The sequence below is a fragment of the Somniosus microcephalus genome, unplaced genomic scaffold (assembly GCF_052327205.1).
Source record: "Somniosus microcephalus isolate GS21.2 unplaced genomic scaffold, FLI_Smic_1.0 unresolved_chr1, whole genome shotgun sequence".
Lineage (NCBI taxonomy): Eukaryota > Metazoa > Chordata > Chondrichthyes > Squaliformes > Somniosidae > Somniosus > Somniosus microcephalus.
This window is the reverse complement of record NW_028225179.1, coordinates 103728339-103736030: the sequence shown is the minus strand read 5'-3', so window position 1 is coordinate 103736030 and position 7692 is coordinate 103728339.

Here is a 7692-nt window from a genome sequence, read left to right as displayed (position 1 = left end):
AACAAGTCGAATAAGGAGGAACGACAAAATGTCACAGTTAATCGCATCTCTATCGCAAGCATTGAAGAGCTGTTGATACAGCAGTTCAACGCAGACTTTTCAGAACGCAGCTGTGAGGAAAAGGCAGAGATGTCACAAGAAGACCATCAGTTCATGGATTTGATGACAAGGTCTACACAGTTCATTGATGGCCACTATCACATTGGTTTGCCACTGAGAAGACAGACCGCGAAGATGCCAAACAATCGCTGCATAGCAGAGCAACGCGCCATCAGTCTAAAGAGAAAGCTGAACAAGAACCCCGACTTTCACGAAGACTACAAAGGCTTCATGAGAAACATCATAGCGAAAGGCTATGCTGTAAAAGTGCCCGAGGAACAGTTGAACAGAGACGATGGAAGGGTCTGGTACATTCCTCATCACGGTGTGTATCACCCAAAGAAGAAAAAGATCCGTGTAGTGTTTGACTGCGCCACCTCATTCAGAGGAACTTCACTGAATGACCAGCTGCTTCAAGGTCCTGATCTTACTAATACCCTCATTGGCGTCTTGACTAGGTTTAGACAAGAGCTCGTTGCCATGATGGCAGACATAGAATCAATGTTCTACCAAGTCAGAATCCCTGATGAAGATGCTGATCTTCTGCGTTTCCTTTGGTGGCCAGATGGCGACGTTAGTCAAGCGATGGTGGAATGTAGAATGGCCGTACACTTGTTCGGAGCCACATCATCTCCCAGCTGTGCAAGCTACGCTCTCAGAAAAACTGCAGAAGATGGCAAAGGCAAAGCACCATCAGAGGCTGTGGAGACAATCTTCAGAAACTTTTATGTCGATGACTGTCTGAAGTCCGTGTCAACAGAAGACGATGCCATCGCACTGTCAAGAGACCTTAGAACTCTGTGTTCGAATGGAGGATTCCATCTGACTAAGTGGATAAGCAACAGCAGAGCAGTTCTAGCTTCTATCCCAGAAAAGGAAAGAGCCACTGAAGTCAAAGATCTGGACCTGAGCCACGATGTCCTTCCTATCGAGAGAGCTCTTGGTGTACAATGGTGCATTGAGTCAGACACGTTCAACTTCAGGATAATGGTGAACGAAAGACCATCCACAAGACGAGGGATTCTCTCCGTGGTCAGTTCCATCTACGACCCTCTTGGATTCCTGGCACCACTCATTCTGCCGGTGAAGCTGATGCTACGAGAGCTGTGTAGAGACAAGAGAGGATGGGATGAAGATATCCCAGAAGGTCAAGCTCAGAGATGGCACAGATGGTTGACAGATTTGCAACAACTTTCTAGCTTCAACGTCAGTAGATGCATCAAGCCCGTGAGTTTTGGAGTTACAAAGACAGCTCAACTACATCATTTCTCGGACGCCAGTGAGGACGGCTATGGCACGGCTACTTACCTCTTGCTGACAAATCAACAGGGCCAGAAACATTGTGCCTTCCTCATGGGGAAATCCAGGGCGGCTCCGCTGAAGCAGGTCACCATCCCGAGACTGGAGTTGACGGCAGCGGTTGTTGCAGTTAAAGTTGACCAGGCGATGCGGAAAGAGTTACAGCTCCCACTAGAAGAATCTGTCTTCTGGACGGATAGCACGACGGTGCTGAAGTATATAGAGAATGAGAAGATACGCTTCAAGACCTTCGTAGCAAACAGAATCTTATCCATTAGAGAAGCTACACAACCATCTCAATGGAGGTATGTAAACACCTCATTAAACCCAGCAGATCAAGCCTCACGGGGATTGAAGGCTGAAAACTTCATGAGGAGTGAAACTTGGATACAAGGCCCAAGTTATCTGCTGGAAACAGAGAGATCATGGCCAGAAAGACCAGATATGCCAAGTCAGATTGCTGAAGACGACGTCGAAGTCAAGAGATCAGTCACAGTAAATCTCATAACTACGAAAGAGAACTTTGACACAGTGAACAAGCTTGTTAACCATTTCTCAGGATGGCACCAGTTGAGGAAAGCAGTTGCATGGTTTCTAAGGTTGAAAGAGTTGCTGCTACACCTGAGCGGTAAGAGAAAAGAGTACCGAGCCACTATCAGTCAGTCTGAAAGTAACCCCGATAAGCAGAGAATGCTTCTACAGCAGCATATGCATCAGCACAAGACCACATTGGGTAAGAATTCATTGACCGTGGAGGATTTGGCCAAGGCTGAGATGGAGATAGTTTGCTTCAGTCAAAGGCAAAGATACTCAGAAGAAATCGAAGCTTTACAGCGAAATACTCCAATCAAGAAAGGTAGTCATATCTACAAGCTGGACCCTACACTGCAAGATGGAGTACTGAGGGTGGGAGGGAGACTAAACAAATCTGCTATGCCAGAGGAGGCCAAGCATCCTGCTATCCTTTCTAAGGACCTCCGGGTTGCTACTCTCATTCTTCAGCATATACACCAGAGTATTGGACACAGTGGGAGGAATCACGTGCTTGCGAAGCTAAGACAAAGATACTGGATTCCAGGAGCTAATTCTGTAATAAGAAAAATACTCTCTGAATGCATTGTTTGCAGACGGTTACACGCTAGAGCTGGGGAGCAGAAAATGGCAGACCTGCCTGAAGACCGTTTGTTACCAGACAAGCCCCCATTTACAAACGTAGGGGTGGACTATTTCGGGCCTTTCGAGGTAAAGCGAGGACGGAGCCTTGTCAAGAGATATGGTGTGCTTTTCACTTGTCTGACCATCAGAGCAGTTCATATTGAGGTGGCACACACGCTTGACACTGAGTCCTGTATTAACGCCTTGCGGCGCTTTGTCTGTAGAAGAGGTCAGGTGTCCATTATGCGTTCTGATAATGGCACTAATTTCGTCGGAGTGGAGAGAGAACTACGGGAAGCTATTGAAGGTTGGAATCGGCTTAAAATACAGGAAGCCATGATGCAGACAGGAATTAAGTGGATCTTCAATCCTCCGGCTGCATCCCACCATGGAGGTGTCTGGGAAAGACAGATACGCACCGTAAGAAAACTACTCAGTTCTGTACTGAAGCAGCACGCGCTCGACGACGAGGGACTCCAAACCGTTCTGTGCAAGGTCGAAGCCATCATTAATGACCGACCGATAACTAAGACATCAGATGATCCCAATGACCTCGAAGCCCTGACTCCGAACCACCTGTTGTTGTTGAAAACACAGCCAGCCATGCCCCCGGGAGTCTTCAAAAAGGAAGATCTGTATGCCCGTCGGAAGTGGAGGCAAGTTCAGTATATGTCAGACCTTTTCTGGACCAGATGGACAAGAGAATACTTACCTCTGCTACAGGAGCGTCAAAAATAGTCCAAAATAAAGAGGAACTTCATTGTCGGAGACATTGTCTTAATCGTGGATGATTCAGCCCCTAGAAATTCTTGGTTGATGGGAAAAATAATTAAGACCATGCCAGACTCCAGAGGCGTCGTTCGTCGCGTTTGTTTGCAAACCAAGACCAGTACCCTGGAAAGACCGATCACAAAGCTCTGCCTGCTACAAGAAGCAGTGTGAAAAGTTCCTGAATGAAAAAAGTGGACACTTATATTGTAAATATGTTGAACTCATTAGTTTATGACTCTTAATGTTTGAGTAATTGATACGCTTCATGTGCCTAGTCAATTAGGGGCCGGAATGTAAGAGCCATAAAAGCTTAAGAAAATACTTTAAAATATTGGTTAAATAGCATAATACAGTTAATTTATCTGATTGACTTATTGTATTAAGAAACCCCCTATTTTCTTGCTCCAGTAGTATAGTCCGAGACACCCCCTTCATTCTTGCCACAATGGTACAGTCCCTAAGCCACACATGGTATGCAGCCATTTTACAGTTTAAACTCCACGTGGCTGAAGGAGGCAGAAGTTGTGAGGTTTGGAGCAATACAGTTTGACCGTGTTCGTTTATACGTGTTTGCTTTGTAATTCCCCTTGTGAAGTGTTATAGTAAACAGTTTAAAAGACAAAGCTATGTTTGGGAACGTTTTATTTCGACACGCGTCTACTCGTTGTTAACAGCCCCACAGCTCAGTGGCTGCCTGTTTGGAAACTAAGAAGCGCCACTACAGGCCCTGAGTTTGTTAAATAAAGCTTTTTATTTATTCAGCTTGTCCAGGTGTCATGTTTCAAGTGGTTGTTGCGTTAACCGGCTGAGGGCTTGCGGAGCGGCTGCATTCAGGTGCGTTCATTGCCACAAGCCATTCCCTGACAGGGGGCCTAGAAGTGTCGTTCAATAAGCCGCCGGCGGACGGCCCTTGGACCTTGTGGCTCCCTTCTGGGCTGGTACTCCTCCTCCTCCTCCTCCTCCTCATGGTCCTCCTGCTCGTCCTCCTGAGGTGGTGGCCCAACGTGAGGTGGCAGTGCCTGAGTCCTACGGATAGCCAGGTTGTGCAGCATGCAGCAAACGACGATGAACTGGGAGACTCTATCCGGCGAATACTGTAGAGATCCGCCGGATCGATCCAGGCAGCGGAACCGTTGCTTCAGGATGCCAATCGTTTGCTCTATGATGTTCCTTGTGGCTTGATGGCATTCGTTGTATGCCTCCTCCGCAGGGGTCCTGGGCGCGCGGAGCGGGGTCATGAGCCATGTGCACAAAGGGTAGCCCTTGTCCCCAATAAGCCATCCCCTTGGTGGAGGCTGTGCCTCGAACATGTCAGCCACAGTAGTCTGGCGCAGGATAAATGCATCGTGGCTGCTTCCTGGAAAGCGGGCATTGACAGCTAGGATGCGCTGCCTGTGGTCACACACCAGCTGTACATTGAGGGAATGGTAGCCCTTCCGGTTGCGGTAATCCTCGGCATTGTCGATAGGTGCCCGCATAGCCACATGCGTGCAGTCAATGGCGCCCTGCACCATGGGGAAGTCGGCGATCCTGGCAAATCCGACTGCACGCTGCTCCTGCCTCTCTAGGGTCATGGGGAAGGAGATGAATTGGTGTCTCCTTGCGAAAAGGGCATCGGTGACCTGCCGGATGCAGCGATGCACGGCGAACTGGGAGATGTTCGCTATGTCCCCAGCAGCGGCTTGGAAGGAGCTGCTTGCATAAAAGTTCAGAGCCACCGTGACCTTCACTTCCACCGACAGAGACGTCCTGCACATCAGCTGTGGACGCAGATCTCTGTGAAGCAGCTGGCAGATCTCTGCAACCACCTCCCTTCTGAAGCGCAGCCTCTTAACACAATGCACGGCAGTCATGGTGAGATAGGACACCTGCTGCCGGTATTCCCTGAGTGGGTAAGGCCTACGTTGCCGACGCCTGATGGCCCCTCTGCGTCTAGGCATGGCTGCCCCTCTCACGCAGCGTCTGCGAGCCCTTCGCACATAATGCTGGAACTGAGGGTTGGAACCCCATGCAGCCCCCATAATAAACTTGCAAACAGTGAAATCACAAAGAGTCAAATTTCCAAGCTCTGGCCAGAAGCCAAAAATACCTCTCCTATGTTGGCCCAAATCAGTAAGGTCTGTTCCTTGGTCTCTGTCCAGAAATCAAAAGCACTAAAGTCATTGCAGCAAAATGGCTGGCCTTTATAGTTCAGTGTAAGTGCCCTTTAATTAGCGCTCCCCGAGGCCCGCAGGGCCTCTGCTGCATTCCACTTCACAGTTCTTAACAGCGCCACGCCCACATTGGGCGGGCGCCACTGAATTTCCGGTTTGGGGCGCACAAACAGCGTTGCACGATGAAATGACGTCATAAGCTGCGCGCGCAGCTGAGCGGGCGCAAACACTTTGCGCCGGCGCTAAATGTCAACTGAAGTTGGGCGTTGGCGCAGACCGGCCTGCGCCCGGGCGCTAAGTGCCTAACGCTGGAAATCTACCCCTCTTATGGCGTTAACGGCTGGCGAACACAACTGAATTTCTAGGCCCTTATACCCAAACCGTGAGTTCCCTGTAAAAACTTCTGAAGCAAATATTATTTCAGGATCTGTCCCCTAAAGGATTTGAGGCCATTTTCAAACAGTTAGAAGAGTGGGTCATTTCAACAAAAGCTCATGAAAGAGAGAGAGCCATGGGCACGACCATTGAGCTTCTCCAAGTAAAGTTTCAGAAGCTCTATGTTAGTAATGTAGTGCCTGGGAATAACACGGGGACACTGATTGGATGACTGACTCCGCGCTGTGCAGACCCATCACTTCCTGTTCGACAGATGGCCCTGGACACTTTGGACATCATCCTGTCCATTCAGTTAACGTATGAAGCCACCTATCTGTATCAGCAAAAGGAGCAGTTCATACAATCACAGAAGGGAGAGCGGGGGGGGGGATAGGGGGAGAGCGGGGGTGGGATAGGGGGAGAGCGGGGGGGGAGGAAGGGGAGAGCGGGGGGGACGGTGGGGAGAGCGGGGGGAGGAAAGAAAGGGAGAGCGGGGGGAGGAAGGGGAGAGCGGGGGGGACGGTGGGGAGAGCGGGGGGAGGAAAGAAAGGGAGAGCGGGGGGAGGAAGGGGAGAGCGGGGGGGACGGTGGGGAGAGCGGGGGGGGAAAGAAAGGGAGAGCGGGGGGGGAGGAAGGGGAGAGCGGGGGGGACGGTGGGGAGAGCGGGGGGGATGGTGGGGAGAGCGGGGTGAGGAAGGGGAGAGCGGGGGGGGAAAGAAAGGGAGAGCGGGGGGGAGGAAGGGGAGAGCGGGGGGGGCGGTGGGGAGAGCGGGGGGGGAAAGAAAGGGAGAGCGGGGGGGGAGGAAGGGGAGAGCGGGGGGGACGGTGGGGAGAGCGGGGGGGACGGTGGGGAGAGCGGGGGGGACGGTGGGGAGAGCGGGGGTGAGGAAGGGGAGAGCGGGGGGGGGGAAGAAAGGGAGAGCGGGGGGGAGGAAGGGGAGAGCGGGGGGGCGGTGGGGAGAGCGGGGGGGGAAAGAAAGGGAGAGCGGGGGGAGGAAGGGGAGAGCGGGGGGGACGGTGGGGAGAGCGGGGGGGGGAAAGAAAGGGAGAGCGGGGGGGAGGAAGGGGAGAGCGGGGGGGACGGTGGGGAGAGCGGGGGGGACGGTGGGGAGAGCGGGGGGAGGAAGGGGAGAGCGGGGGGGGAAGAAAGGGAGAGCGGGGGGGAGGAAGGGGAGAGCGGGGGGGCGGTGGGGAGAGCGGTGGGGAGGAAGGGGAGAGCGGGGGGGGGAAAGAAAGGGAGAGCGGGGGGGTGGGGAGCGCGGGGGGGTGGGGAGAGCGGAGGGGTGGGGAGAGCGGGGGGGTGGGGAGCGCGGGGGGGTGGGGAGAGCGGAGGGGTGGGGAGAGCAGAGGGGTGGGGAGCGCGGGGGGGTGGGAAAGAGGTTGAGCAGGGCTGAGAGGGAGAGCTTCCACTGAAGCACTCAGATGTAGGGTGACCTGTTGTTGTGATGTAATGGAAGCTGAGACATCAGCCCTCAGACACTGCAGGTTGGTTTGCTCCACAAGTGCTCTGACAGATCTGCCCACCCCTTCGATGCTGCAATGAATGGACACCAACCTCTGTGTAAAACCCTGTGCACGTTTGGTGCCGGACTCCTCCATGCTCCTTGAGATTGCACTCAGGCTGTCTGGCAGGCCTGCCAATGCACCAAGCATTTTGTTGTGCAAACCCATCAGCGTTCTGCTGTCGGCCTCCCCGTCGAAGTCCTCATCCGAGTCCTCTGCGGCAGTACTCGTGTGTAACCTCGCCCTCTGGGGAGCTGGCACCTGCGCTACCCTTTCCCCCTGCCCTGGCTGCAGCCTACTCAGGCCCGGTGACTCACCATTTGCAGATCTCTCCTAT